Raw genomic sequence first — 20,402 nt, 5'->3', positions numbered from 1 at the left:
TCTAATACCTCCCTCTGTCTGGATGCTATGACCCTCTTAAGGAGACAGCTAGGTGGCTTGGAGGCAGTGCTGGAGTCAGGCAAGCCTGAATTCGAATCCTGCTTCAGATACCTACTAGCTATGTGACCCTGAACAAGTCACTTCACCTCTATTTGCCTCGGTTTTCCCATCTGTAAAGTGGAGATAATAATAGCAACTGCCTCCAGGGTTGTTGTGAGGATCAGATGAGATAACTAGCACAAGCGAAGAGCTTTGCCGACCTCAAAGGCCTAATACTAAATACCCCACTGTTATTTGTGGTGTCATCGCATTAGCCTTTTTGGCCACCAGGTTGTACTCCTGACTTATTTGAGCTTGAAGTCCACTAAACCCTCCAGGTGATGTTTTCATTTGAGCTATGCTCTAAGCAGGCCTCCCTTGCCTTTTACTTACTAAGTTGATTCTTTGGACCCAAGTGCAAGACTTTACATTTATTCTTATTAAATGTCACTTTCAGGCCAATGTCCAAGCCTGTTAAGATCTTTCAGAATCCTGACTCTGCCCTCCTGCAGTATGGCACCCAGCAGTATGTACCCTGCAGATTTCATAAGGACAGGCCACCCGTGCTTCTCTCTAAATCAGCACTGACCATGCTGAACAGCTCAGGGCCCAGCATGGCTCTCTGGCTTGTGGCCAGTGGGGAAGGCTTTTGTGGTAACATGGCCCTTTCAGCCCAGTTGGGCCAAGTTGACACGGGAGAGGATTGATTATCTGAATAATGCCATCCCCAGTTTCTCCTTGTTCTGGTCTTTGGGCACATCCCCTTTCAGCCCTCTCCACTCCCCCCAGGACGCCCTTGTCCTGCTTTTATAGACGGTGCTTGGTCATTTGTAAGGACCCTGTTCACTCCACATTTGAGGATCTATGGAGTCCTGCCCTTAGCCCAGCCTGGGATCCTGCAACTGAGGACACTAAGAGAGGCCAAAAGGTGAAATGATCTTCCTGTGGTCACCAGGAAGCGAGTGGCAGAGCCGGGCCCAGCCCTCCTGGTTCCCAAGCCCGTGCTCTTCCCACCATGGTAGGCCTTCCAGCAGCTCAGAGGCATCTTCACAAAAAGAGGTTGCATTGAGGGTTAGGTGGGCAGACAGGGTGTGGCAAGGGAGCCTGGCAGAGGCAGAGTGGTCAGTTCAAGGGCACCTAGCTGTTTGCCTGGAAGAATCAGGAGTGAGCCTCAGGTCTTCTTCCTACAGAGTGAGAACTGAAGCAAGTTCTAGACCTGACCTGGCCACTGACTCATTGTGTGGCCTTCAGCAGGTTCTGTCCTCTCTGACTCAGTTTCCACATCAGTAAGTCTTCCACATCTCAGCTCTGACATGCTACTCTCTGGCCTACATTCTCTGTCCCATGCCCATGAACCAAAGACACTTGTACAATCTTGGGCTATGTTAGACACAGCTTGTGTGAGAAACAGGGGGAAGGCCTACCATGCTGCCATCCTGATGCCCTCGCCCTGGTCAGACTGTATCGGGAGTATCAGGTTCCTTTCTGGGACCAGAGGAATGCACCAGAATGATCAGGGATCTTGTTGTCTGAGGAGCAGATGAAGGAAATGGGCACGTTTATCCTGGAGAAGAGAAGGCTCAGGGCAGACATAATAGCTACGTTCAAGCATGGGAAGGTCTGGTACATAGAAGAGGGATCAGATTGTCTTGTTTGTCCTCAGAAGGAAGAACTAGAAGCAATGGGCAGGGTGGGGAGAGAAGGAGAAGGGAGAGAAGTTTCAAAGAGAAAAAATTAGGCTTGATGTAAAGAAAATCTTTCTGACAGTTTAGAATTGACCAACAGAAGAATAGGAGGTAGTGAGCTCCCTCACCAGAGGTCTTCCAGCAGAGGCAGCATGGCCCCTTGTTGAGTGGGATAAAGAGGGAATTCTTGTACAGGTCTGGGTTGGATTGCATGATAGTCGAGGCCTCTCCCAACTCGGAAATTCTGTAATGCTGTGGTTCCCAACAAACTGTGCCACCCTCTGTTCTAATGGCCCTCCCAGCTCTGACATCCCCCATTCTTGATTCTCAGGGACATTCCAGCTCTGACATTCTCAGTTCTATGGTGGGGTGTGAATTAATTTGGACAATCAGTCATTTTGATACAGTTTGATACACTGCATGTGTATGTACTATACTGGCGTGTCCGTATGCTACTGACACCAAATTGGTCCAGGACATCTGACTTTGAAGAGATGAAACTGGATTGAGCTGGTTCTCTCAGCTTTAGTTCATTTTCTGTCATTTGAATATTTTTGTGTGTGTGTCATACATGTATCATGTTGTTTTCCTTTGTCGTGTTTTTAATTCTGTGGTCTTTAAGAGTGGATATTGCTCCAAGGAAATGTGCCAAAGTTGTAGCTCTTAAAGAGCACATTTCAGTGACAGAGATATTGCAGAGGCTGTTGGTGTGAGGATATCAACTGTTTCAACATTGAAATAGGATTGGTCTGTACCCAAAGCGCAAAGGAAAGTGTTGAAAATGTAAAACAGCCCAACCAGAGCTGGCAAACAATTGCTGTAAAACAGGCTAATTAATTCTCAGAAAACAATTGTTAACATCCTGTTATAATAATTGTCTCCTTTTAAGTCCAGAGGCAATATGATGCCCCTCAGGTCCATGGTTCCCTTTTCTGCTGTTTTAGAGAATTTATATTAAATAAAAATACCATCACAATCCCTCTGAGCCCCTAGAAGGGCAGAAGTTTGGCTCCCCACCTACATTTATATTTACATTTATCTCTCGATAACTCCTGATGACCTCATTGCAGTTGAGGCAAAATTCAGGTTATCGGAAACACTTGGGTAAAGAAACAACAGCATGTTTTTCAGTGTCTCTTGATAGGCAGGAGAAAGGGAAGTTGGGAGAAAAGCATATCTTTTCTTAGAACTTTCTCAGGCTTTGAGGAGGTGGCTGTACAAGCTGGTGGCTTCAGTGTGAATCTTCTGCCCCAAGATGCTACAGGACTATGGTCCTAGCCATCTCTCCTTTCTCTGCCACAAGTCAGTGCTGCTTTCTCTTTCTCTTGCTTCTGCCCCTGCTACTTCTCTCTGGTTCAGGTATTGATATCCCCTGCTCAGAGGTCCTGAGATAGCTCCTTACTTAATACACATTCCTCAGGTTGGGAGCAAGTCCCTCACCCAATCAGAAGAGCCTTTCTGGACAACATCCCAGTAATTCAACCAGTGGCTTTAAGAACTTTTCACATTTCATCTACAGTCTTTGATTGATTAAGAAGTATCTGACAAATGTATTAAGATTAAATGGGGTGGGTCGATTTTAACCCCATCCTTGCATAAACAATGATCGTTAGAGAGATCTGGCTAGCTGGGGAGGTGGTCACTAATTGCCCTGCAAGTCTTGGAGAGGCAGCTGATTAGAGTTGGAAGAGACTTTAAATTTTTTTAAAAATTTTTTTAAAAAGCTCCTGATTATTCCTATGAGCTCCTACCATAGGCTAGACAATACAAAGAATTGATGACTGAAGTCAGGAAAATGTAATTTTTAATTGATAAAACTCACTTTTTTTTATTTAAGGCTCTACCAAAGTTATTGTAGACCAAGCTCATTAGATTGTAAAACATCAAACCCCCCCCCCCCCAAAATGGTTTGGGGAATTTTTTTTACTTCCTGTGGGTCCGTTGAGCAAATTATGAACTCTGAAAAACATATTGAAATGCCAAAAGGCAAAATCATTCCAGAATTACAGAAATTTCCAAATACATCATGCCACATACAACCACATCATGAAAGGTTAAGAAATATATCCAAGAGATAACATAATAATAGCTAGCATTTATACAGCACCTACTATATGCCAGGTACTATATCAAGATAATATTTACAGATATGTAATCCTCACAACAACCCTGGGAGGTAGGTGCTATTACTATCCCCATTTTACAGAAGAGAAACTGAGGCAGAGATGAAGTGACTTGTCAAGGGTCATACAGCTAGTGAGTGTCTGAGGCTGGATTTGAATTTGGATCTTCCTAACCCCAGGCGTGGCAGCTCTACCACTTGACTGTTTAAAGATAAACAGGCTTTAATGACCTTTAAAGTAAGCTGATTTAAACCTCAGTGAAAATCTGTGGGCTATAATTAAGGCTAGACTTAGAAAAATGAACTGTTTGTCAAAGGTTTGCTTGATGTCCAGTGTCATAGAAGTATGGTTTCATGGTGAAGAATTTTAAATAAAGAATCAAAATCTTGTAAGCTTGATGCCAAATCATGTAAAATTAGGAACTGCCCTAAGAGGAGGACATATTGCATATTAAATTTATTTAAAGATATAAAAAGTTGTAAGCTTTACAATCAATAAGTTTATTTAGTTTTGCCCTAAATAATTAATGTGCCACTATATGTTCAGAGATCTCTTCCAGCTCTGATCTTCCATGAAAATAGGAAGAAAAGATCAACCCCACTACCAATCATTTATTAAGTGCCTATTTTGTTTCTGAAACACGGCTAGGTGTTAGATTCCTTAAAACATGCAATGTTAAGCTGGGAGGAGCCTGAGAATACATATTATCAGAACTAGAAAAACCCAGGGAACAGATTTTATCAGAATTGGGAAGGCCAAGAACAGAGAATGTCGGAGCAGGGAGAAACTTTCAAACACAGAACACAGTGTCAGAGGTGGGAGAGTGTGTAGAGCCATCTAGTTCAACCACCTTGACCTAATAGATATGGAAATTAAGGAATGGGTTACTTGTCCAGGATCACACAGACAGGTAGTAGCAAGGCTAGTACTAGGACTAGGGTCCCCGGGCCATGCCAGCCCCTTCTCCCATCAGTGATTTCCACCCTAGACCTCCCTTTTGGGAAGGGACCAACCTTCCTTCCCCTCCTGATCTGCTTCTGAGTGTTCTGATTTCACTATGATGGAGCCATACTTCACTCCCTCCCAGGTACCTGCCTTTTCCATCTCCTTCCTACCACCCTTCCCAACTTTTCATCTCCCTTTCCTGTATCTCTTCCTCAACTCCCATCCCCACACCCAAATGGAAGCTCCTTGAGGTCAAGAATTGGCTTTCTTTTAGTTGTATTTGCATCTCCAGTGCATAACTCAGTGCCTAGCACATAGTAAGTACTTAATGTTTGTTACTGTGCCTTATGTCTTGCCTCGGCTCCTGGTCCGGTTCCTATTTTAAACTTTTTTTTTTTTGGCAATTGGGGTTAAATGACTTGCCCGGGGTCACACAGCTAGTAAGTGTCAGGTGTTTGGTCTGAGGCCGGATTTGAACTTAGGTGCTTCAGGGCCAGTGCTCTATCCACTTCGCCACCCAGCTGCCCCCCTTTGAACAGGATGTCCTAACCAATACCTGTAAAATGGTCCCCAAGTGGCCGCCTGCCTGTTTCCCCAGCTGTGACCAGTGGGACTCAGTCTATTCATCAGCAAAACTGGGCCCTCTCTGCTCTGCCATCCTGTGGGAACAGCATACTCTGGGATAGACCCCTTTGGCTTATGGACCCCCTTGGGCTCAAGACCATGAGCTTACTAACCATGAAACTGCAAAGGGTCCTACTGGCCTAGAATCCTCAGCAGGGCTGGGATAGTGGAGAACACAGGGGCTTGGGATTCAGGGGCCTGGGCCTGGTTTCCTCCCTTGTTCACTGCGTGACCCTATGGCCATTACCTAACCTTTCCGAGCCTCAGTTTCCTTCTCTGTAAAACAGCTAGGCTAATCCTTGCCCTCCCTGCCTTACAGGGCCAGAAGGAGTTATAAAGGCTGAAACACTGGGAAAATGTGTGTTATTCATGTAGCTGCTGTTGGGCCCTGCTGCCCACATATTGCCCACAGACTGGAGGGGAGCATTCTTGCTTGTAAAGCCACTAGTCTCTCCTGGGGTAAGGGCCCACAACGTGGACTCTGCTAAAAATATTTCCACATTTCCTCCTTTGGTTGCAGCTGAAACCAGGGAGGGCTGAGCCATGGCAGATTCAAACAAATTCAAAGCCTCCTTTGAGAACATGTTCTCAAACTCCTGGGTGGTAGATCTGGGTCAAGGTGTTTCCTACTGGAATGACTAAGCTTCTCTGGAGCCTGCCTATGGTCCTTTGGCCCTGCTGGCCATCTCTCTATTTGGGGAAGCTCAGCCCTGGAGCTGAAGCCAGAGCTCTCTCTCTGGCCGGTCCACACAAGATTCTCAGCCCAGCTGTTTCCTGCCAAGGCAGCCCTAGCACTTCAGCCCAAGGGAACAGCCCCATCAGAGACTGTGAAAAAGTGCTCCAGTGGATGTCAGCCAGAGCCCTGACCCTGGTCCCAGGCTGAACCTCGATTCTGTTAGACACCTCGAACTAGATATCCAGTAGACACCTTAAACTCAGTATGTTCAAAACTCTGTTACTGTTGAGGGAAGTCCACCAGGCCCTACCAGTCATCCCTGACTCCTTCCTCTCTTTCACCCCCGTATCCAAGCTTTGCCAAGGCCTGTCGATTTAACCGATGCAGCAGCTCTCAAATATACCTTTTCTCTCCTCCATTACTGCCACTATTCTCGCACGGACCCTCATCACCTCATGCTTAGACTACCTGCTGGCGTGTCTGCCTGCCTCAAATCTCTCTCCACTCTGATCCATCTTCCAATTCAACAACTATAGCACTCCTTCCACACTCAGTAAGCCCCAGTGACTCCCTGTCACTTCCAAGATCAAAGACAAAACCCTCTGGTGTCCCTAGCCTTCATCTTCAAATAAGGTACTTCCTCTCCTGACCCTGGGAATTTCCACTGGCTGTCCCTCATGCCTGGAATGCTCTCCCTTATCCCCACCTCCTGGCTTCCCTGGTTTCCTTCCAGTCTCAGCTAAAATTCCACTTTCTACAGGAAACTTTTCCCAATCCCTCTTAATTCTGTCTTTCCTCTCCTGATTATTTCCTATCTAAAATGGCATCAAGGTCAGCTACCACACTGATGGTAAATTATTTAACTTGAAAAGGCTACAAGCCAAGACTAAAGTGGAGGGAGAGTTGGTGTGTGACTTTTTGTTCAACAATGATTGTGATTCAGTGCAGCTTCTGAGGCTGAGATGCAACAAAGTATAGATTGGTTCTCTGCCACTTGTACTAATTTTGATCTGAAATTAACACCAAGAAAACAAAGGTTCTTCACCAGCCAGCACCACACCATCTATACATGGAACCACCAGTTACAGCAAATGGAGACCTTTTGAATACTGTGGATAAATTCATTTACCTTGGCAGTATTCTTTCCAGGGATCTACATATAAATGATGAGGTTGTTGTCAAAGCATTGCCAGAGCTAGCTCGGCGTTTGGGGGGCTCTGAAGGAAAGTGTGGGAGAGAAGTGGTATTAGACTGCCTAACTGAAGGTCTACAAGCCGTCGTGCTGACGTGATCGTTTGCCTGTGAAGCCTGGATAGTCTACCAGCGCCATGCCAGGAAACTGAATCACTTCCGTTTGAATTGTCTTCGGAAGATTCTGAAGCTCACCTGGCCAGAGAAGGCACGGGACACTGAAGTCCTTTCTTGAGTTCAAGCATTCAGACTCTGCTGCAAAGAACACAGCTGCTCACGAGTTGGTCACGCTGTTCAAATGCCAAATGCACATTTGTCTAAAAGACTCTTTTATGGAGAATTCGCACAAGGCAAGTGCTCACACAGAGGTCAGAAGAAGCGACACAAGGACACTCTCAAGGTCTCTCTGAAGAACTTTGGAATCAATTTTGAGACATGGGAGACACTGATGCCCATGTCAAAGGTGCTGTGCTCTGTGGGTAAAGCAGAATTGCAGCAGCTCAAAGGAGACTCGAGATGCGCACATTTAGAGCCATCTCCACTCCAAACGTTCACATGACTCTGTGTGCTCGACCTCTGCTGGAGCCTTCTGAGCTTATATTGGTCTTATCGGCCACAGCTGGACACCCTGTGCCTTGACCCCAACACAGTGACTTCATTTTGGTCTTCTTCCAGCACCAAGGACAACCACCATCTAACCGACTGTTGAGCCCATATATGGCTGATTTGTACATAGTTCTTTGCGTGTTGTCTGCCCCACGAAGCAGATGTGGGGATGGTCCTGTTAGAGCCACTCTACAAAGTAGAGGCCCAGGGTGTCCTCCAATTCAACCCCTAGCACAAGGTGCCTAGAATGAGCATCTGTAAGCTGAAGAGGCCTCAGGGGGCGTCTCGTCTAAGCCAGCCCTACCTAACACATCAAGCTCCCCTTTAGTGTTCCTGATGATGTGAAAAAAATGTTCTAACTCACTGCTGATTTAGAGAAATGAGAATTAAAACAAGTCTGAGGTACCACCTATCAGACTACCTAATGTGACAGGAAAGGAGAACAACAGGTGCTGGAGGGGATGTGGAAAAATTGGGACACTAATTGGGATGCCCCACTGTTGGTGGAGTTGTGAACTGGCCCAGCCTTTCTGGAAAACAATTTGGAACTATGCTCAAAGGGCTATAAAATTGTGCATACCCTTTGACCCAGAGATACTGTTACTAGGTCTGTATCCCAAAGAGATAAAAGAAAAGTGAAAAGGACATATATGTACTCAAATATTGATAGCAGCTCTTTTTTGTGGTGCAAAGAATTGGAAATTGAGGGGATGCCCATCAGCTGAGGAATGGCTGAATGAGCTGTGGTATATGATTGTGACAGAGTACTGTTGTGCTGTAGGAAATGATGAGGGGGATGGTTTTAGAAAAAACCTGGACAGACTTATATGAACTGATGCAGAGTGAAGTAGTCCTGATCAGAACCAAGAGAACAGTAAATACAGTAACCACGGTATTGTAAGAATGATCAACTGTGAAAGACTTGGCTGTTCTGATCAAGACAGTGAGCCAGGGTAATTCCAGAGGACCCACGATGAAAAATGCTATCCACCTCCAGAGAGAGAACTGATGAACTCTGAATGCAGACTGAAGCATGCTGTTTTTTAACTTTTTTTATTTTTGTTGTTTTATTTTGTTTGGGTTTTCTTTTGCAACATGGCTGATAACGGAAATACGTTTGGCTTGACCTCACATTAATAATCTGAATCAAAGAGCTAGCCTTCTCAAGGAGGGGAGAGGGGTAGAAGGGAGGGAGAAAATTTGGAACTCAAATTTTTTAAAAAGTGATTGTTGAAATTATTTACATGTAATTGGGAAATATTTAATGAAATAAATAAAAATATTCCTGATGATACTACATCATCACCAAACTTCTGTTTGGAGACCTCCAGTGATGGGCAACTCACTACCTCCATTCCATTCATGGATAGCTCTCATCGTTAGGCAGGGATTTTTTCTCTCCTGTCACTAAGCCTAAATCTCTCTTCCCCCTCTGGTCCCATTGTTCCCAATTCTGGCAAGGCAGAAAGCACTGAATCCTTCTTCCTTGTGATAGTGCTTCAGAGATTCTCCACCATTGTGACCCTGGTAGTTTGCCTGCTGTCTCACTGGGAGATGATGCTGAACCCCTAGCAGCATAGAGGGTAAGGGAGGAAGGGGCAGTGTCAGCTGGAAAACAGGTCACTGTATCTGGGTCCTGGCCCCACCCCTGCTCCCCCATCTCACCGGGTGACCTTGGCCACATCACTTTCTTTCCTGTTTAGCCAGGTGATCTCAGAGGGACTCCCCAGCTCTGATAGTCGCTACACTAAGCTTTCTACCAGCTCCCCTGGTCACTGTTCTCAGAGCGATTTCTAGCTCTGACGTTTTGCAGAAAATAGATGTTTGGTAACTCTGCTTCCAGTTATTGCCCAGAATTCATGCTTCAGGATAGAGTTTCTCCTCACCAAGGGAAGAGGTTTCCGTCCTTTTTTGCCCAGGAGGGTTTGTGTAGGGCTCACTCCTAGGTTCCACTCTGCTCCTCTGCTCACAGAGCTGGGGAGCAGGGTTTGGGGAAGGCTCCGAAAGCCCCTATTTGTTTGCCTTCCTTGGATCAGAAGAAGGAGAAGCTGAACGTTCACCTGCAGTGGACGTGAGGAGCCCCACATCTGGCTCCTGGAACTGAGGAGGATTCTGAGCCTGAGTTTGAAAAGGAACCGAGACCGTAGCTTCCGTCATTTGCTTAAAAGGACCTGCCCTTCCCAACAGCAGCAGTTTGGCGTCAAGTGTCAGGAGGCTTGGGGTCTGAGCTTCATCACCTCCTACCTGTGTGATTCTGGACAAGTTACTTGGCTTCGCAAATTTCCCTCTGTAAAATGGAGAGAATAATATAGTGCCTCACAGGTAGACCAGATAAGACAGACTATTAGAACCGGGAGGGGCCTGAGAACAGAAAACCTAAGAGCTAGAAGGAACTTTAGAATATAGAACATGTGATGTTAGAGCTAGGAAGAACCTCAAAAAATAGAATATGGAATATCAGAACTATGAGAGACCTCAAAACATAAAACAAAGAATGTCATGAGTGGGAGGGGCTTTAGAGATCATCGAATCCAGTCTCTTTATTACGTAAGTAGGAAAATGGAGGCCTAGCAAGTGCAAATGACTTGGCCAAGGCCATGCAGCCGATCAGTGTCAGGATCAGGACTCAAGCCCCTGTCTTCTGCTTGCTAGTCCAGAATCCCTCTCTCATGTTCCCCTTTCAAGGCCATTCCCAAGGCAGCACCTCACCAAGCAGACCTCCCCCCCTGCTGTCATTCTTGCTACAGCAGAAACTGGGCCACGGGGCTTTGTGAAGTTAGACAGCCATCATTCCCTGGACAGTTGGCTCCTCTCTGCTCTGCCTGAGCCAAAAAAAGAAGCTACGGAAAGCCAAGCAGAGCCAAACAAAAAAGAGGCAAAATCATGAAAAAATGTGGTCAATCATTAGCTGAGAGGTTTAAAGGATACGCTCCAGTGCTGCTAAACATGTCCAGAGCCCAGGTCTCCTGAAAATAGTTTTGCAAAGTACATGGAGAATTCCACACGATAATAGCAAACAGGACTGACGCTGCTTCTATCCAGGGCTCTTGGCGAAAGCCCCGGCAGCCAGCTCCCCCAAAGAGCCTCTGCTGTTAACCCCCTGTTAGTTGTGTATGACCCAGAGAAATATCCCGCAGCAACTCTGGGGCAGGAGGCACAGATGATGGGCATGCTGGCTCGACCCCTCTCTGTCTGTCTATCTGCCTGTCTGTCTATCACAATGCCAGAGTTTTCAGTCATTTTGATTCATTTTTAGCTTTAAAAATCCATTATTATCTCACTTGAGCCTTACCACAACCTTGTGAGGGGTTTAATCATCCTCATTTTACTGATGAAGAAACTGAGATTAAGGGTAGTTAAGTTTGAGTAACAAAGCTGGAAGCTGTCAGAAGTGAGATTCAATCCCAGGTCTTTCTGTCTGAAAGTCCTGCCCACTGTACCACACTGTCTCCCTCTCCTCTATTGGAAATATGAATAAGGAGAATTTTTATTTCTGTAGGACTTTAGATCTTATACAGTACTGCCCTCACTTCAGTTCTTCAGAGGTTGCTAGAACAGACACACAAACACACACACACACACACACACACACACACACACACACACACACACATCTCCCCCCAAAAAGGACTTGAGCTACCTGAAGCCTTAGATTAAAAGGTTCCCAGATTCCTTTTTTTTTTTTTACACTCTGCTGAGGTTATTGTAGAGGGTCCATAACAGAGGGTCTGGCAATCTTAGACTAACAGGGGCCCCTAACTCTTTTTAATTTTGGTTGATGCCTTTCATTTTCCATCATCATCACCCCAAATTCCAAATGCCCCCTTCCTGTTCCTTCCCCTTGAGTCCTCCCTCGTCACAAAGTGTAAATAAAGAAAGGGGAGGGAGGGTGTTGAGCACAAGTAACCACCTCGTCAGTTGAGTCTGACAGTCCATGAAATCTTCCAAAGCCGAATCCTTTGCCTCCCCCCCTCCCACCCACCCCCCCTGCAAGGAAGGGAAAGAGACGCATTTTCTCATCCCTTCTTTGCAGCCAAGCTTTCCCCAGATTGTTTTAAAAAGACTTGGCTTGGATGCCAAATGCATTTGGCAGAGGAGTGAGGAGAGTGAGGAGGCAGGGGGAGAGTCTGATCAGTTGCAAAGAGGAGCTGAAGGCTTGTGCAGTTGTCAAAAGGCCTTTCTCCTAAGGGGAGACAGTGTGGAGGAAGAGGTGGCCTTGGAGCCCGGAGGATCTGGGTTCAAGTTCTGACTCCTGATGGCGGTGTGGCCCTGGGCAAAACACCTAACTGTTCTGGGCCCCAGGCCAAGTGTAAGATGCCTCTCTAAGACTGTCAGCTGCAGAATAAGTGCCAAGCTTCCGTGGGGGAGGGGGGGCGGGAATGTCTGCCTGGGAGCCTATGAAATCCCAGGTCCAGTCCCTAGTCAGTCCATCCCCAAGCATCATTAAGCACTTAATGTATGTCGGGCACTGTGTGAAGTGCTAGGGTTACAGAGAAAGACTCAAAATGGTCCCTGCCCTCGGGGAGCTTACAGCTTAATGGGGCACACAGCATGCAAATAAGTATGTGGGGAGAGGTGATCTGGGCGAGAAGATGACCAGCAGCTGGGGGGTGGGGTGGGGGGGGGGGGTGGGGCCATGCAAGGCCCCAGGCGAGAGGGGGGATTTCCTCCCAACACCTGTTATCTCCAAGCCCCAGAAAAGGGAAGGGGATTTTTTTCCACACCTGGAAACCCTCTTGTTTTCGTGTGTGATCAGTGGAGAGCTGGGAACGTACCCCAAGTCACACGTGTGGCAGAGCCAGCAATCATACTCAGAGGAATCCCAAGGCCATTAGTACAAGCCTTTCATTTGACAAATGAGGAAACCAGAGTCACCCAGGTAGGATTTGAACCCAAATCCTTTGACTCCAGGACCTCCCCCCTCCCCCATTTCTGCAAGGAAGGGAAGGAAGCCTATTTTCTCATCTCTTCTTTGCTCTTTCCGTGGTAGCACACTGCCTCCCAAATGATCTGCTGTCTCCCGTTCCTCCGGCTGACTGTGGGGCACTGCCCATAAAACCGTCAAGGCTGGGGAGAGCCTTGGTCTGGAGTCAGAGGAACTGGCTTTGGTCCAGACTCTGACGACCTCAGGTAAATCACTTCACCTCAATAACAATGGTCTGCAAGCATTTATTAAGCTCTTACTGTGTGCCGGCACCACAATGAGCTGTGGAGACCCAGTCCCAATGGGAGGGAGGGGCTCCATGTCAGTCAGTGGACACATACACAGTGCCTCGAGTAGCCGGCAGGGAGCCTTCGGGAGGAAGGCAGAGGCAGCTGGGGGAACAGGAGAGGCCCCGCTCCTCCTCTGTAAACTGAGACAGTGTCTGGTGCTCTGCAGGTGCTTAAGAGATCTTTACTGGAATCAAAGACCCCCAAGGTCCTTCAAAGATGTAGGCTTAGGATTTCATGGCCTCTCTCCAAGCTGCAGTCTAATCTATAAATTGGGGCCAACAACCTCCAGTAATGCCTTAGGGACTCTGGTAAGGAAAGTGCTGGGCCAGTCTTAATGCCCTAAGGAAATAGTGCCTGGGGTCAGCTTCTGGGGTCCACTTCCTGCAGGACACCTCTATTGATCCTCATCATTGCAAGGCCCTGTGCTATAAAGCCTGAGATGCAAAGAAAAGCCAGAACCTGGTCCCTGCCCTCAAGGGGTGTGTGCATTCTAAAGGCAGCATCAAACATGTAAATAACCATGTACATACAGGGTGGATAAATTGAGGGTAATCTTAGAAAGGAGGCTGGGGGGCTTTGGGGTGGGGGAGGAAGGATCAGGAAATGCCAGAGAAGCTAAGAGATGAGATGAGGAGAAAGAGCATTCCAGGTCCAGGGATAGCCCATAAAAAGGCATGGGAGATGGAGGGGCAGAGGGGAAGAAGTGCCAGGAGGCTGAACCATGGAGGTCACGGAGGGGAAAGATAGAAAGGGCCCAACAGACGAGTCTCTGTTCTATCCCAGAGATAACAGGGGGAAAGCCACATGGTCAGGACTGTAATTTAGGGAAATCCCTTTGATAGCTCGGTGGAGAAGGAATTGGAGTGGGGAAAGAACTGAAGAAGGTGATCAGTTCAAAGCCTGTTGGAAGAGTTCCATTTAGAGATGCTAAGGGTCTGTAGTGGAGTGCTGGCTCTGTGAGGAGAGATTAAGGAACGTATGCAGATCTTGTGGAGGAAGTTCTCAGATTTGACCACAGACTGGTTATGTGAGATGAGTGAAAGAGATGATGTCGGAAGCCTGGGAGAAGGGCAGTGCCCTCCAGGATTCAGAAGGGGAGAGAATTGAGGGGGAAAGATGAGTTCGAAGAGCCATGCTCTTATTGAAAAACAGTCAGAAGATATGAGGAGGCAATTTTTAAAGGAAGAAATATAAGCTTTCACAAGCCAGCTGGTAAAATACTACAGGTCACTGATATAGCCTGTGCTCTGAGGGGCTTATCCCCGCTCACGCATCCACTGATGAAACAGACCCCCATAGCCTGGCTCCTCCTGCATTTCCTCAGTGCTCTAGGGGGTAGTTCTGAGGGATTGGGGGGGGGTCTTCTGTGATATAGTTTATAAGCCTCCACCCCTGTGTCTGCCTCTAGGATTTTCAGTTGAGAATCAATTGAGTCAGCCAGCTTTAAGCAGCTCTCAGAAAGGGGGCATCTACCAACATGGTACAGTAATAACAGTCAGTACAGAATCTCTCTGAGACACATTCTCCCATCAGCACTTACAGAGTCCAGGGGGAAGTGGGCTCAGGCTTAGAAAGCACAGCTTGTGGCTGCTGGAAGTCCTTTCCTGCCCTTCATGAGGTGCTCAAGAAGTTCTTGGAAAGGGGGGCGGGGCCCACTGCTTTGCTTGGTGTCTTCTGGACCGGTAAATCTACACCCAGTCTGTCTTTGGCTTCAGTTGCTGCTGTCACCTGGAGGTGAGGCACCAAGTGGGAAGGTGGAAAGTTCAAAATTCTCTGGATTTTTTGAAGCTTGAAGGATCATTCTCTAGAGAAAATGGGCAGGAGGTAGGAGGGGGAAGAGACTTAGGTCGAGATAACTCTTCTCCCCACCCCCAAACAATCCTCTTCCAGGTCGATGCTGGAATTCCATGCTTATTCCAACATCTAGAATACTCTGGTTCTCAAGTTGCTTGACATTTTATGAACAACCCCTAGAGTGGGATTCAGTTATCTCGGCCCATACAAACGTGGCTCTTGCGCATCGGTGCTCCAGGTCCAAGCTCCTTTTTGCACTTAGTTTAAAGCCTGTGATTGATTGATTGTTTTCACCTGATTAAGGGTATGGAGGCATCTTAACACCTATTTGTGGTGGAGTAGGATGACTTCGTTTATTTACTCGACTAGCACCCTACCTACCGTTAAGCTAATAGTTAGAGAAATACAACTTAAACCAATTTGACCAAAGATGGCAAAAAAAAAGGGAAATGACAGATGTCAGAGGGGCCATGGGAAAAGATGCATATTAATGCATTGTTGGCAGTGAGTTGGTCAAGACATTATGAAAGGCAATCTGGAGTTGTGCCCCCAAAGTCGATAAATTGTGTACAAGTATATCCTTTTGCCCACTGATTGCTTGACCTCTACCTCCAAAGAGATCAAAGAAAGAGGAAAGGGACCCACATATACAAAAATATAGTTCCTCTCTTTGTTGTAGCCAAGAATTAGAAAGTATGGGGACACTCATCAATTGGGAAATGACTCAACTTAATATGGCATAGAGATGTAATAGAATATTGTTGTGTTGATCATAAATGATAAAGGGGATGGTTTTACAACAATCTGAGAAGATTTGTGTGAACTGATGCAGAGTGGAGTGGGAAGCAGTAGGAACACAATTTGTATAACAACATTATAAAGATAAATAACTTTGAAAGACTTAAGAACTCTAGTCAATGCAGTAGCCAACCAGAAATTCAGAGGACCAGTGATTAAACATGCTACTCTGCTCCTGAAAGATAAGTGACAGACTTAAGATGCACAATAAGACACACACTTTAAGAGACAGCCAGAATGAGAGCTTGTTTTTCTTGATTATGCATATTTGTTCCAAGGGTTTTCTTTGTCTTTTTTTTTAATTTGGGGAGAGTGTAGAGAGAGAAAATAAATGCTTGTTAATTTAAAAAAATAAAAGTTTAAAAAATTGTTTTTAAAAGATAATGTTCTGTTTTTGACATGTTGAGTTGGAAATGCTTAAGGACATGGAAGGTAATTGATGATATGGGAATGGGAGGTCAGAAGAGAGACCAGAGGTGGATATGGAGATCTGGGAACCCTCTTCAGAAAGATGATGGTTGAAGCAGTGGGAGCTGATGAGATCAACAAGTGAGATATTAGTGAGAGAAAAGAGAAGATGACCCAGGATAGAGCCATGGAGAGTTACCCACAGTTAGTGCACGTGGCCAGAATGAAGATCTAACAAACAAGTGTGAGGGGAGGTCAGACAGGTAGGAAGAAAACCAAGAGAGAGCAGTGTTGTTTCAAAAAAACTTAGTTCATTTCTAAGGTAGAGAACTGATTGAAATTTATATATATATTTTATATAAATATATATTTATACATATAAATATGTATATGAAAATAAAAACCATTCCCCATTGATAAATAGTAAAAGGATATGAATAGACAATTTTCAGAATAAGAAATACAAATTATCAATAGCCATATAAAAATGCTCTAAATTACTAATAATTAGGGAGATGCAATTTAAAACAACTCTGAGATGCTAACTCACACACTTTGGCAAAGTTGACAAAAAAGAAAAATGACAAATACTGGAGGGGCTATGGGAAAAGCAGATACATTAATTCCCTGTTGGTGGAACTGTGCACTCCTCCAGTCAATCTGAAAAGTATTTGGAATGATGCCAGAACAGCTGTTAAACCATGCATACCTTTTTGACCCAGCCATACCTAGGTCTGTGCCCCAAGAGAACAGAGAAAGGTGGGGAAAACCCATATGTACAAAAATATTTATTGGAGCTCTTTTCATGGTGGCCAAAAATTGGGAATTGAGTGGTTACTCATCAGTTGATGAACAAGTTGAGTTATATGATTGTGTTTGAATACTATTGTGCTTTAAGAACTGATGAAGGTGATGACTTCAGAGAAGCTTGGGAAGACCTGTGTGAACTGATGCAAAGTGAATGGAGCAGAACTAAGAGAAAAATGTATACAATAACAACAATATTGTAAAGCCAAACAACTTCAAAAGACATAGGAACTCTGATCAACACAATCACCAACTACAATTCCAGAGAACTCATGATGAAATGTGCTCCCACCTCTTGACAATGAGGTGACATACCCAGAATGCACGCTGAGACGTTTTATTTTGGACATGGCAAATGTGGAGATTTGTTTTTCTTGACTATCCATGTTTGTAACAGGGTCTGTTCTTAGTGATTTCTTGGGGGGGGGGATCATGAGGAGAAAAAGTGGATCTTAGCAATTAAAAGAAATAGAATAGAAGGGGAGGAGGTAAATGGTGGGAGCAATTCAGGACTAGTTTTTGGCTTGGTGTTATCTACGAAAAAATGGGGGAAGGGAATAGAGGATAGTGTAATGTAGAACTAGCTCACCAAGGAGTTGAGATAGGGAAGGGATGAGAATGTAGCCTGGGAGACAGCTGAAGAATGGAGGGCTCAGAGGTGTTGGGGAGAATGAAGAACAGGGTCGGGGGTCATAAGGCAGCAGGGAAAACAGAATGAAAAAAGATTATGATCAGATAATGGGATTTCAGAGCTTATAAGCAGCTGGAGGGAGGAGTTCAGAATCACTGGCATGGGGTTGGGAAGACAATGCTGACTGTTTAGGAATGAATCTAGACAGTGTGTCAATGGTTGGGCTTACGTTATAGAAATGTTCTCCAAACTTTTGTGATCACATAAAAATGTCATAAAAGGTTTTGAGGATATACCCCCACTATATGTATATTTACTTATTATAAATCTAATAATGATGTACATTATAGAATGTACACAAGAGACATTTAAAATGATGAAACAAGGCAGAAATATTTGATCTTAGAGTCACTGGGCAGTTCTTGGAGTTTGAGTAGGATGGCGACATGGTCAGACCTTTACTTCCCAGAATCACTTTGGCAGCTTTGGGGAGGATGGATCAGATTGGGGTGAGACTTGAGGCATGGAGATTCCACGCAGGAGGGGGCTGGGATCATCGGGGCAAGGGACCCCGAACTAGGGTTGTGTCTGTGAGTTGTTAAAGGGGGACAGAGGAGAAGGATGTGGAGATTGAAAGGACAGGATTTGGAAACTAACTGGATATGTGGGGTGAGGGAAGGGCAAGAATTGGGGATGACACTGAAGTTGTGGACCCAACTGATAGAAGAATGATGGCACCTTAAAAAGTAAAAGAGAAGTTTGAAGAGCCCCAAGTTTGGGGAGAAACATAATGCACTGGCATCTGTGATGTTGACTGCCAACTGGAAAAATGAAGAAGGGGATGGGGAGTCTTCCTCACTGGCCTTTGCCCCAGTAGCTGAAGGGTACTTGTGGGGTTACAAGGTGACTTTGTGATAAGGATGTGGGAATGCTGGAGAGGGGATGGAAAAATGTTACCTACACAGCTGCTGCGGGTGCCTGAGTCTTGGCTAATCCTGAGGGGACAATCCCCAGAGGGGGTCAGGGAGGCCAGCTGGGTATCATATCGGAGATGATGGACTATCCCAAGGACGGGTGGTACAGTTGTGTTGGAGAAAAGCTCATGGTTATTGGGGAGGGGAAGAGGAGATCCATCTCCCCTCTATATCCTACCCCCCACACACACATTGATCCCACACTCCTTGGGAGCAAGGCCATTGACCCTTGGAGGCATGGGGCACTGTCTTGGAGACAACAGCTCTAGCTGTGTGTGCAAATTCTGACCATATTGTAAATGTTCTGAAGACTGCTCTGAAGGCCCTGGGAGCCCGCCAGTAGCTCAGGAGCTGTCCAGCTGCCATCCTTAGGTCTGGCCCAAGGGTGGGCCCACCTCCCTTTCTGAATGTTCCTCGATCCCTCTAGCCTAGGTACATAACCCGCCTCTCACCATTTTAGTGTCATAGACCATGGTGTAACAACTCACGGACATTCAGTACCACTCGGGGAATAATAGCGTCACCAAGATGTGTTTTTGTGGCAGGGCGTAGCTTGGGGCGGTCAGAGTGGAGGCACCTCAGCCAGCCCGCTGCCTTCGGTTCCGTCTGGCCTGCTCAGTACGCCCCTGGAGCGCCTGGGCTGCCCAGCCGCCAGACAGGTGACAACCTGGGCAGCTGGAGTGCTTCATCTACTTCCTCATCCAAGTGGCATGATTGGCTGGATCCTTTTGGGCCTTGCTGAGGACACCTCAGGACAGCGTCCCCTGAGACATCAGTCATGGTTTGTTGACATCAACGGAGTTGACCTGCGCTCGCTTTTTCATGGCATGACATGTTCCCAAGCCCGGTGGAAGTGGTTTGGAGGCTTTGCTCCAGCTATGGTTTGATCTCCCCAATGGGCTTCTTTGTTAATGGAGATAAAATGGAGAGCTTCTTTTGCAGTTGGGAAGCAGGTCATGGAAAGAGCACAGGCCTGAGAATCCCAAGGGGGAGTAGCAGCCCTGAGTCCTCATTCTGCCAGGCTGCTGGACCTCAGTCTGTTCATCTGTAAAATGGAGGGTTTGGACCAGATGATCCCTAGCACTCCATTTGTCTTTGACAAATCAGTCGAGCATTTTTCTTTTTCCAATGAACAGTTCAGAACTTTGGGAAGGTCAGGTGCTGGAGTGGAGTGAGTTGCATTGGTGGGCCGGGCTTGGGGACGCACTCCAGGCTGCTGTGGAGCAGAGATGAGCAGATCAGTGCCAGGGCAAAGAGCCCCGAGTTCTCCTCAGAAACCTCTTCCCTGCTGCAGAGGCCAGGTGTTCTTCCAGGAATTTCACCGGTTGTCTTCACCCCTCCTCCAAGACGTGCTGCCTATAGTGTCACAGAATGTAGAGGCCTATCAGGACAATACTGTCACTTTACCGCGTGAGCCCACTGAGGATCAGGGAAGCAGACTTGGTCAAGGGCTCCGGGGAGTTAGCACGGCAGAGTGTCCTCAAAGCCAAGGAAGGGCCTCTGCTCTTGACAGTTTCCCACAAGCTCCAGTCTGCTACTTTGTATCATAAGAGTGAAAACTGTTCTGAGGAGGAGGGGGAGGAAGAAGAGAAGAGAAGGAGGAAGAGGAAGAGGTACAGCTTGACCCCTGTTGAGTCCCCCGTGGGAGCCGCCCTTGAACATTACCTGCCCACCTGCCCTGAACCTCCATCCAGCCCAGGGGCCCCAAAGGCCTTCGTCTTCTTCAGCCCAGAGTGAGGACAGGGAGATGGCAGCAGGCGTAGAGTCTGGGGTCATGCTCCGGGAGTCCGGGCAGAACTGGGGAAATAGGGCCCGAGCCCTGGGGCACCTCTGTCACAAGGAGACAGAAAGAGAGGGGGAGGGAGAAGGAGAGATACAGAGACAGTA

General features: G+C 46.5%; 1 protein-coding gene across 1 annotated transcript in view; it reads left to right on the top strand.

The window, feature by feature from the left end:
* The window catches only part of AGBL4 (AGBL carboxypeptidase 4), a 900,343-nt gene that overhangs the window by 714,561 nt on the left and 165,380 nt on the right, over positions 1 to 20,402 (top strand). The gene's annotated exons all lie outside the window — the stretch shown is intronic.

Source organism: Phascolarctos cinereus, unplaced genomic scaffold (assembly GCF_003287225.1).
Source record: "Phascolarctos cinereus isolate Bilbo 61053 unplaced genomic scaffold, phaCin_HiC Scaffold_5;HRSCAF=322, whole genome shotgun sequence".
Lineage (NCBI taxonomy): Eukaryota > Metazoa > Chordata > Mammalia > Diprotodontia > Phascolarctidae > Phascolarctos > Phascolarctos cinereus.
This window is presented reverse-complemented; position numbering and strand designations above follow the sequence as displayed.